We start from the raw sequence: 23,394 nt of genomic DNA on the forward strand, positions 1-23,394 counted from the left end.
CACACAAATAGAGATTTCTTTTGATGGTATTTGATCACCTCTGGGTTTTTATTTTCTGTCCTATAAATGGAAAAAGACCGAACATTTTGTAAAAAAATGAATTTTTCTTCATTTCTATTATAAAATTTGGCAAATAAGTAATTTTTCTTCATAAATTTGGGTCAAAATTTATACTGCTATATATCTTTGGTAAAAATAACCCAAATTAGTGGATATTATTTAGTCTGTGTGAAAGTTATAGAGTCTACAAGCTATGGTTCCCATCACTGAAAATTGATCACATCTGATCACACTTGATGTACTGAGGCCTATCTCATTTCTTGAGACCCTATGGCTCAGTTCACACTACCACGACTTGGGATCCGACTTGTCATACCTCAAGTCGCCCCAAGTCGCTTGACCTCAGAACTTCCATTCAAGTTAATGAGAGCCATCTTAATGTACGCTACTGAAGTCGCCCCAACTTCAGAAAAGGTTCCTGTACTAGTTCAAGGCCTAGGCAACTTGTACCCATAGATTTCAATGGAAGTCGCCTACAAGTCGGATCGTGGTCTATAGTGAAGCGACTTAACAGGAAGAAGAAAAGATTTTACCCAGGTACTCCCCACTGCAGGCAGCCCCGTCCTTCCCAAAGAGTACTTCCTGGATGCCGTTCTGTGTATACTAGTGAACAACCTGTATACACAATGTCGACCAGAGCCCACAGGTAATGCCGCGTACACACGAGCGGACATTATGGCGGACTTTGCCCGGCGGACTTTTCGATGTACTTTCCGACGGACTTTCTGAATGAACGGACTTGCCTACACACAATCCACCAAAGTCCGTCGAATTCGTACGTGATGACGTACGACCGGACTAAAACAAGGAAGTTCATAGCCAGTAGCCAATAGCTGCCCTAGCATGGCTTTTTGTCCGTCGAACTAGCATACAGACGGCGGACTTTTCGACCGGACTCGATTTCAACGCATAAATTTTAAACAAGTTTCAAATCTAAGTCCGTCCAACTTTTGAGAAAACAAAGTCCGCTGGAGCCCACACACATCGAATTGTCCGACGAAATCCAGTCCGCCGGGCAAAGTCCGCCGTAATGTCCGCTCGTGTGTACGCGGCATAAGTCCATCACAGAGAGCCAGTTGACAATGAGTCCTTAATAAGACACGTGAGACCGCATCCCTGTATCTATGACAAGACTGATCCAAACTACAAGGATCAATATAAGAGGGACAGTGCCTGGGTGGAGATCTGTCGACTGACTATCGAGAATTGGGACACATTGATGACGACCGAACGTAGTGGCAAATGTAAGTTTAACCTTTTATTTAATTTATGTCTGTTATCCATGTGTTGTGCAATTAAGGCACTGACATACTTGACTAGGCATGATGGGAATTGTAGTTCTGGAACAACTGGAGGACCATAGTAAGGCCCCTTTCACACTGGTGCGGTTTGCAGGCGCTATTGCGCTAAAAATAGCGCCTGCAAACCGACCTGAAACTGCCTCTGCTGTGTCTCCAGTGTGAAAGCCAGAGGGCTTTCACACTGGAGCAGTGCGCTGGCAGGAGGGAAAAAAAAACTCCTGCAAACAGCTTCTTTGGAGCGGTGAAGGAGCGGTGTATACACCGCTCCTAAACCGCACCTGCCCATTTAAATCAATGGGGCAGCGTGGCTATACTGGGCAGTTTTAACACTTTTTCGGCCGCTAGTGGGGCTTAAAACCACCCCGCTAGCAGCTGAATACCGCCGCTAAAACTACAATAAACCACCGCTACAAATAGAGGCGTTTTACCGCTGACGCCCCCACCGCCCCAGTGTTAAAGGTGCCTATGGAGAACCCTGGTGCAGTCTTTCACTGATGTATACTTCTATTGTTAATAAATGTAGATAATGAATGATCAATATCAGCCAAAATAATGATTGCTTTATTATCACAGTTTATGTAAAATGTAACCAAAAAATAGTATTTAAAACATTAACGACAGTATAACATAGCATGACAAAATTAGAAACTCAATAAACTGCAGGCTCTAAAACTTTACAGAAAAAGCAACAGCAGCAAATTATATATTTAAGGAAGTAATCAATGCAGTTAGGAAATGGCGTCCATTTGCCATTCTAATTCACCAGCCGGTGAAAGGAAGTACGAAGCCAATTGCTCTAGAACAGTGGCACTATCGCTGGATCCCCTTGTAGCAATGAGGTGTGCACTTTCCATGTCATGCATAAGGGAATCCCGAAACGGTACCCGTCACGTATCCAGTTATAATTGTGCAGCACGCAAGCTGCTTTAACAGCGATAATAGCATTTTCAATGCTTAATGCAATAGGCGTATGTAACAAACGCCATTTATTGGCAAGAATTCCAAAACTGCATTCAACCACCCTTCTTGCCCTTGTTAATCAATAAAGACTTTCTTAGGAGTAGTCAAGTTCCTATTGGACTAAGGCCTCATTAGGTGTTCCCCCAATGCAAAAGCCTCATCTGCGATGAACACATAGGGTATTGGGGGTTCAGTTGTGCCAGGAAGACGACAGTTCTCAGGAATATCTAACCGATTATCCTGTAGCCTTTCACCAAAGGAGGAATTAGCAAAAATCCCTGAATCGCAGCTACTACAGCAGGATCCTATGTCTATATAGGTGAAGCAGTAGTTTGCATCTGCCACGGCAAGCAGTACAAAAGAACAACATTTTTTTGTAATTGAAGTACATACTTCCGCTACCAACAGGCTTTATAACACGTACATGCTTCCCATCTATAGCTTCAATGCAAATGAGGAAATTGCACCGACTCCAAAATATTTTTGCTATATCACGCCAATGCCTCTTCATAACTATGGTGTTAAGATTTGACAGGTTTCTTTGATAATGCAGCTGATTGTCGACCTGCCCACCATGAACTCATAATGTAAGCTAATTAGGGAATGACCGGTTGCCAGGTATCTGAAAGACAAAATACATAATTCATAATGTTCCTATTTATGTTTTGCAGTATCGATATTACAAAATAGATGGAAGGGATTGCACAACTGCTTTAAGCGGTACCTCCAAAAAATTAATGATGCCAGGAGTGGATCTGCAACAAAACGGGTGGTACCCTACATACACGCAGACGAACTGGAGTTCCTGAGGCCTTTCATGGATCTGAGAGAGTGAGATAACATCTTTCATATTTGTAAAGTGATACTATACAATTCTATAAAGATGGGGGTGCCTTAACTGTGCCTTAACTGTATTATATGTTTAATGCAGAACACAATCCAGTTGGGAAGTGCGTGATGAAGGGCAAGAGGAATCACAAGAAGCTGCAACTCAGGAAGCAGCATTCCAAGAAGCAGGAGGGTCGCTATCGCTGGATCATTCTCTACTGGAAGATTCTGAAGCAGCACAGGAGAGGAACCAAGGATAGCCTTCATCAAATATTAAGCAGCCGGCTCAGCCTATCTGGCTCAGAAGCCAGCGTAGGAGCAGACCACTAAGGGGAAGGCACAGTCACAATATGGACAGATTTGCGGACCTTGTAGAAAGAATGAACCAAAAATTAGAAGATCTACAGTCAGAAGATCATGGCTTTGGTCTAATGGTCGCAGGAATGCTTCAAAAAATTCCCCAGGAGCCCAAGCATGATGTCAAGAAGGCAGTGATGGACCTCCTTGAAGCCAGTATGCGCAATGAGCCATCAATTCCCACCTCACCCATGTTTGGACCACCACCACCATCCGGTCCCTACTATACATACCCTAACCCTCCACCACCCAGAACCCACCCCTACTATCCCCTTCGCTTCCATCCATACTCTGATGAGTATGGCAATGCCATGAATCCTGCCCATCCACCAATCCCCTATCCATCTCCATCCCCAATTCCATCAACAATTGGCGCACCAGGGTACCAACCATTCAGTCACCATTCCACCAATTTACCACCAACACCCTCCGTAAGGGCTTCCACCAGCTCTGCAACCTCCGGCTACAAACCAGTTTACGAACAATTGTAAATAATAAAAAGAAAAAAAATTCTGTCTCACATATGTTTCTTATATATATATATATATATATATATATATATATATATATATATATATATATATATATATATATATATACACTATAATATAAAACTTTTTTTGTTATTCACAAATTAATGGATGTTTGTGTGCTAAATTTTGCAATATTTATTCAACGGTATGTTTTTTTTTGAATAATCATACTTACCTAGGTGGATGTAGCATCGCACCGATGCTGCATGTGTCCACTGCCACTTCTTCACACAGAACTGAGTCAACAAACATTGTCTCTACCCTCCCCGAGCTGAGAGCTTCTGACTGTCAGTCAGCTGCTCTCCTGCTCTGCTCCCCCACGCTCATTGGAGCACTGAGATGTGGAGGGGCAGAGAGCAGCTTGCTGAGTGGCTGGCACTGCCATCAGTTCAGGCAGCTGGTGGATAAAGAACTTCGGAAGTGAGGATGATGCTAATATAATACTAATGTGCATCAAAAAATAGATAGTTTACCTTAGTGTAATAATCAGTCTTTCAGTAGGTGAGATACTCCACCTATATGATGTATTCTGTCACTCCAGATGGATGTAAACCAGACGAAGCAATTCATCGAAACTGTAAAATGAATAATAAAGCTAATTTAATATATTGAAAATAAGAAATATCAGCCATTTGTAGCTACATGCACACATTACCACTTTAAGCCTACCATATGCAAATATGAGGCTTCTAATTAAAGGGGTTCTGCCGGGGTAATGCATGCAAGTTCAACCAACCACCCCAGTAACATTGATTAGAGTGGATGGTCGGCATTAGGTAGATAACAACCAATTCAGCTAAATAGCAACGTTCACCATTTTATTCTCTAGGGTCAATGATACAAAATATATATATAAAATTTGGGACTGAAAAAGACTTTGTGTAGCAAAAGATACTTATTAAAAAAAAAAAAATGAAAAATAGGCTAGTTCATATGTGTAGATCCACATATAGTATATGTACTTGCCTTGCGATCGTCATCCGGGTATAGTTGAAAAATGTGTCCTCAAAAACACGAAAATTCTCATACATGGCCCAGAACTGGCCTCTGTTATCTCTATTAGCAATATTAGGATGGATCCAGTAGCGGCGTCTTCTTCTCATCCTCATCCTTCGCTTCCTCTCTTCCTCTTCTTCTTCCATCAATACTGCCACACCAGCTGTTACGACAGCTATCATTAAATAACATAAAGAGAACATTGTGGTCACAGAACACAGGGAACCAGGAAGAGAACAGGAACAAGAATGATGTCACAAGAGCTGATTAGTTCTGGTTGGCCACAGGCAAAGTTTCCTGTCCTGGAGGCGACTTTAAGTCGCGTTGCAAGTCGTTTAAAGTTGCGCTGAAGTCGCCTCCAAGTCGCCTTGCTAAGTTGCACTGTAAGTCGAGCCTAACGAGCCAGGAAAGTACAAATACCCACAAAATGAACCCTTTTTGGAAAGTAGACATTCCAAGGTAGTTAATAAGAGGCATGGTGAGTTTTTTGAAGTTGTTATTTTTCCCACAATTCTTTGCAAAATGAAGAATTTTTTTATTTTTATTTTTTTTCACACCAAATTGTCATTATAACAGGTTATTTCTCTCACATGGCATGTACATTACACAAATGACACCCCAAAATATATTCTGCTACTCCTCCTGAGTATGGGGATACCACATGTGTGAGACTTTTACACAACCTGGCCACATACAGAGGCACAACATTGAAGTAGCACATTCAGGCATTCTAGGAGCATAAATTACACATCTAATCTCTCAACCACCTATTACAATTTTGAAGGCCCTGGAGAACCAGGACAATGGAAATGCCCACAACGTGACCCCATTTTGGGAAGCAAACACCCCAACATATAATCTATGAGGCATAATGAGTCTTTTGAACAGTTCATTTTTTTTCAGAAGTTTTTGGAAAATGTGGAAAAAAAATGAAAAGGCATTTTTTTTACACAAAGTTGTCCATTTCTAAGATATTTCCACCCCAAAATATATTCTGCTACTCCTTCTGAGTATGGTGATACCACATGTGTGAGACTTTTACACAGCCTGGCCACATACAGAGGCCCAACATTGAAGTAGCACATTCAGGCGTTCTAGAAGCATAGATTACACATCTAATTTCCTTACAATCTATCGCATTTTTTGAAGGCCCTTCATATTTCTAAAACATAGCATGAACATACCAATAATTACACCCTAAAATACATTCTGCTGAGCAAAGGGTAAACAAAAGATTACCTGTGGTTTTAATAGTGCAGTTGTCCACAGGAGGAGAGCCCTGATCCAGGCAGCAGGCAAGGACGTGGTCAGCGACAGTGATTGGAATGGTCCAGGCAGCAGGCAAAAATATTGTCATATATAGTCAGTACAGGCAGGGATACTGTCCTTATACAGTCCAGGGTCAGTGCAAGTAGAGACATTGCCAGCAGTGCCAAAATATTGGTCCTTGTAGTAAGCAGGAACATGGTCGAAGTAGCAGGCCAGGAAAGAATGGAGACAGGGGTAGAGGCTTTTTCCACCCAAATCTCTTTGAAGCCTCCAAGTCTCCAGACCCTAAATATGGGAATGAGAAAACTAAAAAATTAGTTTTCTTCATCCAGAAAAACATTTCTGGAGCCCCTAACATATGTGAGACCCTTGTGTTCCCACTAGCATAGCAGGGTAAATGATCAGTCCAAGAGGCAGGCAAAAAACGTGGTCAAACAGTCCAGGGTCAGTTCCAGAGCAGGCAGAGGTAGGTACAATTTAGCGTTAGGCAGAAGCTTGGTCGTATAACAGGCCAGGGTCAGTTCCGGAGAAGGCAGAGGTATGTTTATTGTTAGGCAGAAGCTTGGTCGTATAAAAGGCCAGGGTCCGTTCCAGAGAAGGCAGAGGTAGGTACAGTTTAGCGTTAGGCAGAAGCTTGGTCGTATAATAGGCCAGGGTCGGTTCCAGACAAGGCTGAGTTATGTCAGGTTCAGTACAGTGGCATGTGTGGAGGAAAATGACAGGAAATGAGAATTACGTTTACCATACTTCCCTAATAATGTAGAGAAGTATGGTAACGGCATAACATTCACCTATACAGAGGCCTGGTTGGGAAGGACATTGGGGACAATAATACGTGGTGTCTCTTCTAATTCCTCCTCTGGAGCACACCCGGCATTTCTTCTGACATCTGTGGCCTGTTTCACGGGGGGGGATTTTGTCAGGAAAGTGGCGTTCATGCAGTCTGCTTAAGGAATCAGAGCAAATATTTTCTGGTGGGCTTTCAGGGTACAAAAGGGTGGAGATTACTTGTTCCTGGTAGTGCAGATAGGATACGGGGGTCTCAGTAGATTTTTGGTAAATAACATAAGTGTTATACATGGCCAAACTGAAAAAATAAATGGACACTTTTTTAAACCAATTACGGGATTTTCTTGTGGGAAGGTAGGGTTCAATCATCTGATCATTGAAGTCCACTCCCCCCATAAACAAATTATAATTATAGATACAAGCTGGTTTCTGGACTGGGCTGTTTCTTCTGGAGACTTCCACGTAGGTGTCATTATGAATTGTCGTCAGCATGTGGATGTTTTGTCTGTCCCTCCACTTGACAGCCAATAGCTCCTGGTTCCGCAAAGACGCCGTCTCCCCTTGTCGTAGCCTTTCATTGACCAGTTTTTGCGGGAAACCCTTTCTATTGGTTCTTATGGTACCACATGCTGGGGTGTCCCTCCAGTGAAGATTGCAGAAGAGGGGCAAACTTGTATAAAAATTATCCACATAAAGGTGGTACCCCTTTCCAAGGAGTGAATAAACAAGCTACCAGACAACTTTGCCTCTGGCTCCAATATATTCTGGACATTCAGGGGGATGCAGTTGGGAGTCCTTCCCTTCGTATACCCGGAAGGCGTAAATGTACCACGTGGCTCGGCTGCAAAGTTTGTACATTTTCACCCCATATCGGGCCCTTTTCCTGGGGATAAACTGTTTGATGTCAAGCCTGCCTGTGAATTTTATAAGGGACTCATCAACAGAGATATTCTGGTCAGGGGTATATAACTGGGGAAATTTTTCAGAGAAATAATTTAGGAGTGGCCGAATTTTGAATAATTTGTCAAAGGCTGGGTCATTTCAGGGAGGGCACTGGGTGTTGTCATTGTAGTGGAGGAAGCGCAAAATCATAAGGTATCTTGATCTTGGCATAATCGATGAGAATAGTGGCATGTGGTGGATGGTGTTAGTTGACCAATATGAGTAAATTTTGTTTTTTTTGTGAGTCCCATAGTAAAAGTTAGGCCTAAGAAAATTTTGAATTCCTCTATGGTAAGTTCTCTCCACTCAAAGAGACGGGCTTAACTAGAGCCAGGGTTGCTTACTATGTACTGCTGTGCATAGAGATTGCACTGGGCCACAATGGACGATAGTAAGTCTTCGGTGAAAATCAAATAAAAAAAATCAAGCATGACAAAATCATCGGTGTTCACCTGGACACCTGGTTGGGCGGTAAAAGGGGGGATATTTGCTGCTCCAGAATTAGGGGGAAGCCATAGGGGATTTTGAAGGGCATAGGGAAGGCTGGCATGGCCTCTATCCCTTTAGGGCTGAGATGACACCCTACTGGTGCCTGGCCTTTGTTGCAGTGGCACTGCGCTTGAGGTGGACAGCACTGCACTTGAGGTGGACGGCACTGCTCTTGAGGTGGACGGCACTGCGCTCGAGGTGGTAGTAGGCTGCTGCTCCACACCAGAACGCCTTCTTTTCAAGGGCACACGTTCCTCTTCCGATTCTGCATCAGAACCGCTGCTTGTCACGGGTTCATAGGCTGAATCAGAATTGGACTGAGACTCAGAGAGCTCCCCGCTGCTCTCATCGGTCATGCTGAGATGCTGGTAGGCCTCCTCGGTCATAAATTATTTTTTTGCCATACTGGTGGCTGGTGAGGTTGATGTGGCGCAGATGAGCACTGATGAGCACAGGTGGCACTGATGGGCACAGGTGTGCACTGATGGGCACAGGTGTGCACTGATGGACATAGGTGACACTGGTGTGAACTGGTGTGCACTGTAGTGGCACTGGTGTGGCTCCGGTTGCACTGGTGTGGCAAAGGGCCGCTGTTATTGGCCCTTTACCGCGATCTGTGTTGTGCCACATCCCATGAACCCGGCGAACACGGATGTTCCCGTGTGCGTGCCCCGGGGGGCGTGCAGGAGTGGTTTTCCGGGAGGACATCATAGTACGCCCTCCCAGAGTTATCCAACCGCCCTGCAGCCGTCATTCGGCTATGGGCCGGTTGGTAACTGGTTAAGATACAATTTTCCTGATTCTATGCGTTACATTTTTATTTTTTTGTATACAATTGTGTTGCTAGCTGTGATTGTTCACAGTGATCACATGATACAGACAGGACCAATCACAGCCCATTTGTACCATGTGATTAGCTGTGGTCAATCACAGCTAATCACAACAATACACAGTGTCTACACACTGTTATTCAGTAAAAATATTTGCTTATAGCAGTGAAATTCACTGCTGTAAGCAATCATAGTATGTAAAAATAATAAAATAAAAAACTATGATGTTACCATGGTAACACTGTGTTGATCTGGTCACAATATGTAAAAAAAAAAAAAAAAAAGTGTAAAAAAACTAAAAGGAAAAAAGTAAAAATATTTAAAGAAATAGAAAAGAAGTATTACAATTTTTTAACCGCTTGCTGGCCGCCTCACGCAGATATACTGCGGCAGAAGGGCTCGTACAGGCAAAATCACGTACCTGTATGTTGCCCTTTAAGAGGCGGCCAGCGGGCGGCGCGTGCCCGCGGCAAGCTCCGAGAGTCGGGTCGCGGGTCCCCGCGGACTCGATCGCCGCGGGGATACCCGTGATCGCCTCATGGGGAAGAAGAACGGGGAGATGCTGATGTAAACAGCATCTCCCCGTTCTGCCTAGTGACAGTGTCACTTGATCTCTGCTCCCTGTCATCGGAGCAGAGATCAGTGATGTCACACACACAGCCCATCCCCCTGACAGTTATAAAACACTCCCTAGTACTGATTTAACCCCTCTCCGCCCCCTAGTGGTTAACCCCTTCACTGCCAGTGTCATTTACACAGGAATCAGTGCATTTTTATAGCACTGATTGCTGTATAAATGACAATGGTCCCAAAAATGTGTCAAAAATGTCCGATGTGTCTGCTATAATGTCGCAGTCATGATAAAAATCGCTGATCACTGCCATTTCAAAAAAAAAAAAATTATTAATAAAAATGCCATAAAACTAGCCCCTATTTTGTAAACGCTATAACTTTTGCGCAAACCGTTCAATAATCGCTTATTGCGATTTTTTTTACCAAAAATATGTAGAAAAATACGTATTGGCCTAAACTGAGGAAAAAAATTGTTTTTTTATATATTTTTGGGGGATATTTTTTATAGCAAAAAGTAAAAAATAATGCGTTTTTTTCAAAATTGTCGCTCTATTTTTGTTTATAGCGCAAAAAAATAAAAACCGCAGAGGCGATCAAATACCACCAAAAGAAAATTCTATTTGTGGGGAAAAAAAGGACGTCAATTTTGTTTGGGAACTACGTTGCACGACCGCGCAATTGTCAGTTAAAGAGACGCAGTGCTGAATCGCAAAAAGTGTTCTGGTCAGGAAGGGGGTAAATTCTTCCGGGGGTGAAGTGGTTAACATACAGTACTGTCACCAGTCAGTGTCGCTGGTTTCCGCCACATCAGTTATATGATGACGCTGCACTGCACTGGTGACAGTATGTAAAAAAAAATTGTGACAAACAATTACAACTTGAAAAGATGTGCCATGTCCCTTACTAAATACCTCAGACTGTCTACTTTCCAAAAAGGTCATTTGAGGGGTATTTGTACTGTTCTGAAATGAGATGAGATGAAATGAGACAGGCCATCATTACATCAGGATTGATCAATTTTCAGATACACAGTATATACCATAGTTTGTGGACACTATAACTTTCCTACAGACTAAATAATAAACACTGATTTGGGTTATTTTCACAAAGGTATGTATTCACCAAATGTAGCAGTATACATGTTGCCCTAAATTTATGAAGAAAGAATATTTATTTGCAAAATGTTATAACAGAAATGAAGAAAAATGTGTTTTTTTCAAAAATGTTGTCCTTTTTTTTTGTTTATTTACTAAATAGGGTATTCACTCAAACACCAAACCTCTGTTGCATCAGGAAGTGGTGCATTTAGCAGCACCTTTTACCCTATGCTAAAGGTGACAGCTTCCTGAGCAGGCTAGTTGTTAGGGTGCCGGTGGCTTTTGATTTCCTAATGCCGCGTACACACAATCGGACTTTACGGCATACTTGATCCGGCGTACCGGATTTCTTCGGACAATTCGATCGTGTGTGGGCTCCAGCGGACTTTGTTTTCTCAAAAGTTTGACGAACTTAGATTTGAAACATAGTTCAAATCTATCCGACGGACTTGAGTCCGGTCGAAAAGTCCGCTCGTCTGCATGCTAGTCCGACGGACAAAAAACGACACTAGGGCAGCTATTGGCTACTGGCTATGAAATTCCTTGTTTTAGTCCAGTCGTACGTCATCACGTACGAATCCGTCGGACTTTGGTTGATCGTGTGTAGGCAAGTCCGTTCATTTGGAAAGTCCGTCGAAAAGTCCGCCGGGCAAAGTATGCCGTAAAGTCCAAAGTAGCAGTGAGTCATATTAGCTAGGTGATTTGTACAGCCAGGTTTTGGTACAATATAAATGAACAAAAATAATAAAATAAACATAGTATATATTATTTTAGATTTTTTACGCATTACTGCCGGTAAATCATTATGGTGCGTGCGTTTTAACTGACAGTGATTGATTCATCATCAGTGAATGTTTAGTGAAAGTCACATTCACTGATTTATAAATATGCCACTATGTAATTAGAAACTTAACTTAATAACATTTCAAAGAACCTTGAAATTCTGTTGTAGCAGTGTTCATTATTAATAGGCTACAATATATTAATTTTCAAAAGAAATAGTATAATGTTTAACATTCATGGCACCCTAGAGCATACTTAACTACTATAATCTGCAATTCTAAGTACAAAAATCTCAGAGATTTAAGCAAGTAGAATTCTACACTTTGAAAGTTCAACACAAGTTTCAATTTTTTGACCCTCCGTGTTGTTCTCTGTCAATAGACATAACACATGCTAGTCCTGCTAATCCAAAATCTTTCACAAATCCCTAAACCAGTATAGAATGTATCAAGAGGTAGGCCTGGCAGTGGATGGTAATATTGCCATGAATGTTAGAACATTTGTTTTCTTTCTCAACTATTTCTTTCTTTATGAACTCAAATGTTTACACAGCTTGTGCTGAATTATATTGTAGGAAATTAAATTTCTTTAGTTCCCCCTTATTTCTCCAACACAATTTGTCACCCTAAGTTCTTAAAATCCCCTCCTCTGCCACCCCAGGCAAATCATTAATAACTCTGAACGGCCAATACAAAGTGTTAGTCATTAACACATACACTAGGCTGGCTGATACCGTCGCTACATCTGAGTTATATCTGGTTTAATTCAATAACTAAAAAAAAATGTTGAATTAAAATGGTGAAATGTACTAAGTACTATATAAATATAAGTGTCTATTGACTGGAACGATGGATGAAAGAATAAGAGGAAAGCAAGGTTTAGCGATGTTATGATATTTTGCCAGTGATACCCATAAAAACAATTAAAAGCATTAGTAACAGAGATACAGTATCTCACAAAAGTGAGTACACCCCTCACATTTATGTAAATATTTTATTATATCTTTTCATGTGACAACACTGAAGAAATGTCACTTTGCTACAATGTAAAGTAGTGTGTACTGCTTGTATAACAGTGTAAATTTGCTGTCCCCTTAAAATAACTCAACGCACAGCCATTAATGTCTAAACCGCTGGCAACTAAAGTGAGTACACCCCTAAGTGAAAATGTCCAAATTGGGCCCAAAATGTTCATATTTTGTGTGACCACCATTATTTTCCAGCACTGCCTTAACCATCTTGGGCATGGAGTTCACCAGAGCTTTACAGGTTGCCACTGGAGTCCTCTTCCACTCCTCCATGACGACATCACGGAGCTTGTGGATGTTAGAGATCTTGCACTTCTCCACCATCCGTTTGAGGATGTCCCACAGATGCTCAATAGGGTTTAGGTCTGGAGACATGCTTGGCCAGTCCAGTACCTTTACCCTCAGCTTCTTTAGCAAGGCAGTGGTCGTCTTGAAGGTATGTTTGGGGTTATTATGTTGGAATACTGCTTTGTGGCCCAGTCTCCGATGGGAGGGGATCATGCTCTGCTTCAGTATGTCACAGTACATGTTGGCATTCATGGTTCCCTCATTGAACTGTAGCTCCCCAGTGCCGGCAGCACTCATGCAGCTCCAGACCATGACACTCCCACCACCATGCTTGACCATAGGCAAGACACACTTGTCTTTGTACTCCTCACCTAGGCCATCTTTATGTAGAGCAACAATTCTTTTTTTTCAGATCCTTAGAGAGTTCTTTGCCATGAGGTGCCATGTTGAACTTCCAGTGAATAGTATGGGGGAGTGAGAGTGATAGCACCAAATTTAACACACCTGCTCCCCATTCACACATGAGAACTTGTAACACTAATGAGTCACATGACACAGGGGAGGGAAAATGGCTAATTGGGCCCAATTTGGACATTTTCACTTAGGGGTGTAGTCACTTTTGTTGCCAGACATTTTTTGTTGCCAGACATTGCCTAGACATTAATGGCTGTGTTGAGTTATTTTGAGGGGACAGCAAATTTACACTGTTATACAAGCTGTAAGAAATACGTTTGATCTCAAGAGACCGTGCCATAGATCAATAGTTCTAGCAGATAACAGCATATCTTTCTAATATTTAGCTGGGCAGCCTCTGCTTAATCTGTATATGCCAACTGATATTTGGGGAATGTGGATCTAACAGCCGAATAACAATCATTATAAGATGTGAGGAAGAGAGTTTCCACTTGTGAAGAATTTCCCTTCTGGCATAATATGATGTGTAAAAAAGTGGGAGTTTATTTTGGGGTGGAAAGTGAGTGATAAATGTCTGATAGAAACACAAGAGGGTTAGGTGTCATGGGGTGGCCCAGTATCACCAATTTAGTACTGGGACTGGGGCCACAATATTGTTGCTAGAGTTTTAATCCTTGGCTGCATGATTCACAGCAGGCCACACAGTGGGGACCTGGCAGAAGTAAGCACTGGTGAGTATTAGTCTTTTGGTCTTTTAGTCTTTTGGGGACGTGAGGGTGCTAGGGGAAGAATGGTGCTCCATTAATGGGTTAGTTCAGCTTTATAAAAAAAAAACTGCCTAGGCAGGTAGGGGGTGTTTGTAAATAAAAAAAAACTGCAGCTCTGACTGCAGTTGAATAATGCCAATACTATAGGTGTAGGCCATTTACATACCTTCCAAAGCCTAACTGGAATACTCCCAGGATGTTGCTAGATCATTACTAAGTAAGACCTAATCATTCCTGCTCTCCTCCCACACACCTCACAAGAGTGAGCTTTTTCTCTGATTCATACTCCCTCACATGTGCTTTCTCTCCCCTGATGCAGTAGCTCTGAGCTCAGAGTTTGAGAGCTCACTCCTGTGATGGCGGAGGTGAGTGGTAATGACTAGGCCTCACTCAGCAATGTTTTAGCAACATCTTGTGAGTATTCCAGTCAGGCTTTACAAGTTATGTAAAATGGTCTATACCGGGAGTAGGCAACCTTTGAGAGATGGAGATCTACTTGAACAACACAAATGAAGTCAAAGATTACCGCCCTCCCCCCCAAAAAAAGACAGTAAGCCTGACTTTTTTTATATAAAAATATTTTTACTCAGAACTAAAATAAAATACGTATTACAAGAGTGAAGGGTTCACCAGTGCATTACGCGCAGAATGCAGTGATCATGAGTGCATTGCACTCAGAATGCAGGGTTAAGGAGTGTATTATGCTCAGAATACAGGATTAAGGAGTGCATTGTGCTCAGAATGCAGAGTTAAGGAGTGCTTTGCATTCAGAATGTAGGGTTAAGGAGTGCTTTGTGCTCAGAATGCAGGGATCAGGAGTGCGTTTTACGCTCAGAATGCAGGGATCAGGAGTGCCTTTTACGCTCCGAATACAGGGTTCAGGAGTGTATTTTACGCTCAGAATGCAGGGTTCAGGAGTGCATTTTACACTCAGAATGAGGGGTCAGGAGTGCGTTTTACACTCAGAATGCAGGGATCAGGAATGCATTGCGCTCAGAATGCAGGCACAGGAGTGCGTTGCGCTCAGAATTTAGGGTTAAGGAGTGTATTAGGCTCAGAATGCAGGGTTCAGGGTGGATGGGGGGTGCTGTGAAGGGTGGTAGAGGACACTGCTATGGAGGTGATCCTGCCCATAACAGTGTCCTCTGCCCCCTTCACATCACCTACCCCCCCCCACACACACACAGTGGTGTCCCCCTATAGCAGTAACTTCTGGCCCCCCTTCCCTCCCATAGCAGTTTCTTACCTTTTTCCACAGCGGAGACTGGGAAGCAGCACAGTTCTGGACAAAGAGCAGGAGCTGGCAGAGTCAATTCTCATATCAGTAAGCTGGTGATTGGTTGCTTAGGACTACCCTGTGACCAAGCAACCAATCACCAGTGGTTTAACTTCATACTTCAACTTCAAAAGTTCATTTGGCTGGCTCCTCCCCTCACCCTCAGTCCTGAGCTGTGTTTCCTCTCGGTCTCCACTGTTCACTGATGACAGCAGCGGAGAAGGATAGAGGGGGAGGGAGAGAAGGACTGGGGCAAAGAAAGCGTGGTGGAGCTAAGGAGGAGGCGGGAGGGAGAGAGAGACTGGGATGGGACAGCAGGGTGGAGCTGGCTAGGAGGAAAGGCAAGGACTGGCACTTAGAAGGCAGGGGTCGGCGGTGCAGGAACCTATTTGTGGTCCACCTGTCACCTGCAGGCAGTCGACAGGTGGACAGCGATCAACAGGGTTGCTGACCATGGCCTATACCTATAGCAAATATTCAACTTTAGTCAGAGCTGCACAATTTGTTTTCATTTTAAAGTGTCCCTTATCTGCATAGACAATTAACCCTTTAACTGCCACCATCCCCCGTTTTAAAAGACCGAGCTGGGGAAGACTCGTAATTTTAGCAATGCCAATTATGATTTTAGAATAAGCATACAGACAGGTCTGCATTAAGAGCTTTAGAGACAAGGTTAACACTTTTCAACATAAGGGTTTAATATGAACAAGTTGTGCAAATAAAATATTTGCAGAAAAGAGATGTTTCAAAAAGATAAAGACAATATACAGCCACAAAGAAATAAGGTAGAACTGGGGAGGAAGAACACTTGCAATTAATGTCCGAGAGTTGATCAGAGTTCGATCAATGAGCTATGAGCTTATCCTGCTTCTAACTAACACACTGTTTTACTTTCTCCATCAGCTCTTCCCCCACAGCTATTACATTTTGTATCAACTGACAATCCCGCGTAGATTGGAAGCTCTAGCGAGCAGGGCCCTCTGATTCTTCTTGTACCAAATTGTAATGTAACTGTAATGTCTGCCTTCATTTGTTAAGCGCTGCACAAACTGTTGGCGCTATATAAATCCTGTATAATAATAATAATAATAGACAGTTGTTTGGTAAGGATGAACTAACCCTTTAAAGGATAATTATAAAAAAGTACAGTTATCTTTTAACCATTTCACATGTGCAGTTCATTTGGTCTATTTGAAATTATGAAAGGGAGGGAGGTAGATGTCCATACACTGGTTGTCAGAACTTGAAGACTAGCCCAACTTTCCAGCATAGCATTGCCACATAACCACCCATCAGGCAACCATAGCATTAAATAGCTCTTGGGGGACTGTAGTTTATGAGATGATTAATATTTATTTGCAGTAATGAAACAAATATTCCCTTTGTACCACTTCCGGACCGCTGCACGCCGATAACTTTGAAGAGGAATATCGTTGTTTTGGCAGCAGCTAGCTGCTATATCCCTGGTATCCTCTTCTTTGGCAGGTGGTCCGGTTTCCGATAATAGTGGTCTCTGCAGCGGATTCACAGGATTCATAGCTCTTAAAGGGCCATTTTTTTTATTGCATTTTAGTGTAAATATGAGATCTGAGGTCTTTTTTACCCCAGATCTCATATGTAAGAGGTCCTGTCATGCTTTTTTCTATTACAAGGGATGTTTACATTCCTTGTAATAAAAATAAAAGTGACACAATTTTTTTTTAAGGAACGGTGTACAAATAAAAAATAAAAGTTAAAGTAAATGTAAAAAAAAAAAAAAAATGTTTAAAGCTCCCCGTCCCACCAAGTTCACGTGCAGAACGTACGCATACGTGAGTAGCGCCCGCATATGAAAACGGTGTTCTAACCACACACGTGAGGTATCGCCGCGATCAGAAGAGCAAGAGCAATAATTCTAGCCCTAGACCTCCTCTGTAACTGAAAACATGCAACCTGTAGACTTTTTAAACGTCGCCTATGGAGATTTTTAAGGGTAAAAGTTTGTCGCCATTCCACGAGCAGGCGCAATTTTGAAGCGTGACATGTTGGGTATCAATTTACTCGGCGTAACATTATCTTTCACAATATAAAAAAATGGGCTAATTTTGCTGTTGTCTTATTTTTTTTATTCAAAAAAGTGTATTTTTTCCAAAAAAAGTGCGCTTGTAAGACCGCTGCTCAAATATGGTGTGACAGAAAGTATTGCAATGACCGCCATTTTATTTTCTAGGGTGTTAGAAAAAAAATGTATAATGTTTGGGGGTTCTAAGTAATTTTCTAGCAAAAAAAAATGTTTTTAACTTGTAAACAACAAATCTCAAAAAGAGGCTCGGTCCTTAAGTGGTTAAAGGAAAATTAAAACTTTACAATTCATATTACTTGGTCATTGAGTTTTGGCCTTCTCTAGGTAGTCAAAGCTTTCCAATATTATTTTCATTAATGATTTAACAAAGCTTTGTTCAATGTTTGAGTTGTTTTTTTAGAATTCAATTCTGCTTCCCAAGAACTTTTACCTGAAATGAGATTGATAGCTTCTTGGTCTTCATTATTATGTTTGCTTAGATATGTTCTCTATAAAACTATAGGGCCTTTCAGAACAGTTCTATTTCTTTTTTGTACATATTTGACATCAGGTTTACTGTAACATTATGAACTATTTTGTGGTGTTCAATGACATAAAATACCAAAGGATTTCCACTTCTATTCAGGGTAAAACCCTACATAATATAGAAAAGTCTCAGGACTTTGGGTCATCATATCAGAGCTGGGAAACAAGAGAATGACTTTGGGGGAATGGAAAGAGATATTTGCATTTCTCCTGCCATTACCCTTACATAAAGATTAAAGTGGTTGTACATTGTTATCTTTTTTTTTTTTTTTTTTAAACAATCTTTTTATTAAATTTTGCACAGAAAAAACTATACATTTATATTAACACAGACCAGACGGGCAACGTACCCGTCCTCGATATGGCCACGCAGGGCCCAAACCTTAAGAACTAACATAGTTCAACTACCCCCCCTTCCCTCCCTCCCTCCCTCCCCAACCCGACCACTGCCACGACCTAATAAGTTTATTTGTAATGCAAGTCTAGATATATTCACCATGTAATCATGCACTGTCCTCAACCTTTATAGTTTATTCATTTTTTACTGTCTGTAAAAGTATGTCAGAAAGCAGTAACCTCTGAGGCATAACAGTGTAACAGTTATCTTGACAGTTTCCCTTTTAACTCAGTTAAAACACCTCTATCAATATATATTCAGTAAGTTTAGCCCACCGTTTCCGATGAGTCTAACCATGCTTGCCATACTTTAGTAAATTTTTTAGGACAACCTCTGGCTCTATATGTAGCTTTATACAAAGGGATTGCTGAGTTTACCAAACCCTTCCAAAAGGATATTGTGGGTGCAGCTGAGCTTTTCCATCGCAACAGTATGGCTTTTCTGGCATAAAATAGCCCTATGTTCAAAAGTGTGCGATGGGCCAAAGAAGGTACCACTTCTTCCACTAAACCAATCAGACATACCCTGGGCGATAATGGTACTGGGATACTAAGTACCTCTGACAGACAACCCGTGACCTCTGACCAGAAGTTTTTAATTGTTGGACATCCCCAGAATATGTGCTCGGCCTCTGCCGGAGAGTGCACACATCTCCAACATTTGCCGTCTATTGATGAATATATGCGCGAAAGCCTAGCCGGGGTGAGATAGATTCGATGCAAAAATTTGAATTGGATTAACCGATCCCTGGCTGACACTAAATGTTTAAACGGGTGGTCCCACATATCATCCCAATCTTCTCCCTGAATATCAGGAATCTCCATCTCCCATTTTTCTCTGCATCTGGATATCCCCTTTGGAGTTTTCTTAAAAAGGGCTTTATATATTGTTGATAACGGTTTAGTTAACTCTTCCTCCGTTAGAATGCCCTCAAGTGGTGAGGGGAGACATTCCACCCTTCTGTCACCAAACTGCGCCCTGAACGCATGGCGCAGTTGTAGGTATCGGAAAAATATAGAATTTGGAAGACTATGTCTTTCTTTGAGCTGATCAAAGGGTAGAAGTTCTCCCTCCCGTGTTATATCTTACAATTTTTTAATGCCCTTTTCTGCCCATATTGTAAGATCCGGGATGGAGCAAAAGTGCTCTAAATTTGGGTTAAACCATAACGGTGTTGATGGTGAGACTCCCAGGTAACTAGGTGAGACCAGGGTAGTAGTAACATCCCAGGCTCTCATGGTGGCTTTCATTGAGACTGTTATAGGAAGAATTGATTTTGAACCTCTGTAGAGGGCCAGTCTCAAGCCTTCATATGAGCCCATGTGCGCCGCCTCCAGCACTGTAGCAGAGTCTCCAGCATCAGCCATCAGCCAGCGTCTGGCAAACACCATCTGACCTGCCAGATAGTATTTGTGCCAGTCTGGGAGAGCCAACCCTCCCTGTCCCCACGGCTCTTGTAAGGTTTTTATATTTATTCTGGGTGACTTTGGATACCAGATAAAGGATCCTATTATTCCATCAAGGGTGGAACAGAAGGCCCTAGAGATCCAAGTGGGAGAGTGGCGTAAAAAATATAATATAACTGATAAAAATTTCATCTTTATCAGACTAACTCTTCCCATTAGCGAGAGGGGTAACTTTTTCCATATTTGCGTTTTTTGCTTTAACCTGGTCACCAAAGGAAGGAGATTCAGTTTCATATAATCCTGAATATTTTCCGTTATTTTAACCCCTAAGTACGTGATAGAGGAAACCCACCTCAATGGAAGAGTATCATCCCTCCTGGCCTGTGCCTCCGGTCCCAGTGGTAATATAGATGACTTGGTCCAATTCACTCGTAATCCTGAATACGTGGCAAATGTATCCAAAATTTTAAGGGCTGCTTTAAGAGAAGGCCCCGGATCCTTTAAGAATAGCAACAAGTCATCTGCATATAGTGCTACGCACTCATTAATTGATCCCACTTGAACCCCCCCTACCTCACCGGATTGTCTTAGTGCCCTAGCAATAGGTTCCATCATCAATGCAAAAATAAACGGGGAGAGCGGACACCCCTGTCTAGTGCCCCTCCCAATATTAAAAAATTCTGAAACTGTTAACCCCAACCTAATTGCTGTCCGGGGGGCCTTGTATAGCATCTCTATCCAACGACAGAAACTAGGGCCAAACCCCATAAATCTCAGAACCTCGCGCATATATGACCAATCCACCGTGTCAAATGCTTTCTCTATGTCTATGGAGACCACGACCTTGGCCGGTGTCTCAGAGGTGTCTAGTTGGAGATGTGTGAACAATCTTCTCAGGTTTGTGTCTGTGGACATGCCAGGCATAAAACCCGTTTGGTCGATATCTACCACAGTAGAGATAATCTTTGCTACCCGAGATGCTAAAACTTTTGCCAGAATCTTCAGATCCATATTTAACAAAGCAATAGGTCTATACGAGGAACATTCTTGGGGGTCCTTTTCTGGCTTCAAGAGGAGCACCATATATGCCTCCATCATTGAATCCGGCAAGGATCCCTGCTCCCAACAATACCTAAAAAGTTTTGTCAGTCTCGGAGCCAGTTGAGATGAGTACGACTTGTAAAAGTCTGCAGGAAACCCATCTGGACCCGGTGCCTTTTTTGGGGGGAATGCTAATATGGCTGCCTCCACTTCTAGGACAGAGATTGGCTCCTCCAGAGCTGTAGTATCTTCATCTGACAGTTTTGGCATAGAGAGACTCTGCAACAGCTCAGTCAGCTCTATTTGGTTATAAGGAGGCAGGGGCGAGTACAACCGCGTATAAAACCCTACAAATTCTTCCAAGATAGCTGTTGGTTCAGTAATCAGGTTCCCATTCTCCCCTTTTACCACTGGAATATTAACCAGTGTCCTTTGTTCTGCCACCAGGTTGGCCAAAAGCTTACCATTTTTATCCCCCTCAGCGAAAATGGTCTCCTCTCTCTGTCTTATCTCATTGCAAGCCAGAGTTTTGAAATGTATGTCAATTGAGCGTCTAGAATCCAGCAGGGATAAATACTTGTCCTCCGAAGGAGAATCCGCATACAGTTGTGCAGCTTCTCGTTCCTTGGCCAGGAGGGACTCACCCTCATATGTCTGATCCTTTCTGGCCGACCTGATTGCAGAAATGCATTCCCCCCTCACCACCGTTTTAAAGGCATCCCACTCCACCGGGGGGGTAACTGAGCTCTCATTTGCTTTCCAATATACGTCTATCGACTTTTGTACCTGGGTATATACCTGCTCCTCCAACAGCCACCCCGGAGACAGCTTCCAACCCCCTTTTTTTATACCCGAGGGAAAGGCAAGTGTAATCAAAAGAGGGTTATGATCAGAGACCCCACCTGATAGATATTCCGAGGCAAAGACATGTTTTAGAAGGAGGTCATTTCCAAAAGCTAAATCAATTCTAGCTGAGGATTTGTGTGTGGAGGAAAGGTGGGAATATGAAACGGTATCTGGATGTTTCCATCTCCAAATTTCTGTCATACCCGCCATGGCTGCCCAGGAGCAGAGATCCACCGATGCCGCCCTAGCGGCATTAGAGGAGTCCAACACCCCGTCCAGAATGGCGTTATAGTCTCCCATAAGGAGCATAGGAATATGAAGAAATGGAGCCAGTTGCACCATCAAATCATATAGAAGCTTGACCTGAAAGGGTGGAGGCAGATAAATATTCACCAGTAGAAATTTTTGATTACACACTTCCAGAGAAACCACCACATATCGACCCCCCGGATCAGAAATCACCTGATGGATCGTACAGGCTATTGTTTTACTTATCAAAATGGATACACCTCTTGCGTATGTTGAGTATGTGGAGTGTATCGTCCTTTGGATCCAGTGTTTGCGTAGAGACAAAATTTTGCTACCCTCCAAGTGTGTCTCCTGCAGGAGGACGATATGTGGTTTCGTTTGTCTAATACAGTGAAAGTCCGCTGCTCTTTTAAACTTATTATTTAAACCCCTTACGTTCCACGACATAATTTTGATTTTGCTATCCATTGGAAAATATACCAAACCATAATATCTTCAGGTTAAGTAGTGAGCAAAAAAAATTTAGCAACCACACTCCATATGATGACACGTGCATTAGTGCAGACTTACATGCATATATTGAAAAAGACCCGTGGCAGTGGTCTAACAGAACCCCCCCTGCTACCATACCGGAACCTATAATCAACCAAAACAAAAATTTAAGACCCAAAAAGAAAAGAAAAATTGTCCAGTATGTAGCTTGATCCCGATAACAAACCAACTTGAGAGAGTTCCACCCCGTGAATCGAGAGTTCGGCATTTGTTGAAAAATCCGATGACTTCACCAGAATTCCGGTATCAGTCTGTTTAAGGTGAGAACTTACACCTGACCATTTTTCTCAATGAACTAACAGGTGACTCAATTGTCCGAATGTAGAAAATATTGTATTGATTCCCTGCACAATGTAAATTACCATAGTACTCCCTAATGTGGAAAAATAAAAATAAAAAATATCTAGAAACAGCCTGTACCATATGTAGGACCCAAAGCTCTAGATTAAAAAAAAAAAAAAAAAAAAGAAAAAGAAAAAACGATCTTGCTGAAGGGTTTAATCGCAGACTGTGAAAAATGTAATATACCCTGATATTAATTCAGTGCTTCTTCAGAGCCAACAATCCCCATGCAGACATAGCAGTCGGATTAATAAACGACACTAGACCTCCAAAAATAAGTGATTATGGCTGTTCCTGAGGTAGCAAAAATGAAGAAAAAAAGGAAAGAAAAGCAAACAATGAAGAAAACTCAGCTTACAGTTGTCATCTTGCCTGGAAAAAGCTTTATGGATTCG

This window comes from Aquarana catesbeiana, linkage group LG04 (genome assembly GCF_042186555.1).
Source record: "Aquarana catesbeiana isolate 2022-GZ linkage group LG04, ASM4218655v1, whole genome shotgun sequence".
Taxonomy (NCBI): Eukaryota; Metazoa; Chordata; class Amphibia; order Anura; family Ranidae; genus Aquarana; species Aquarana catesbeiana.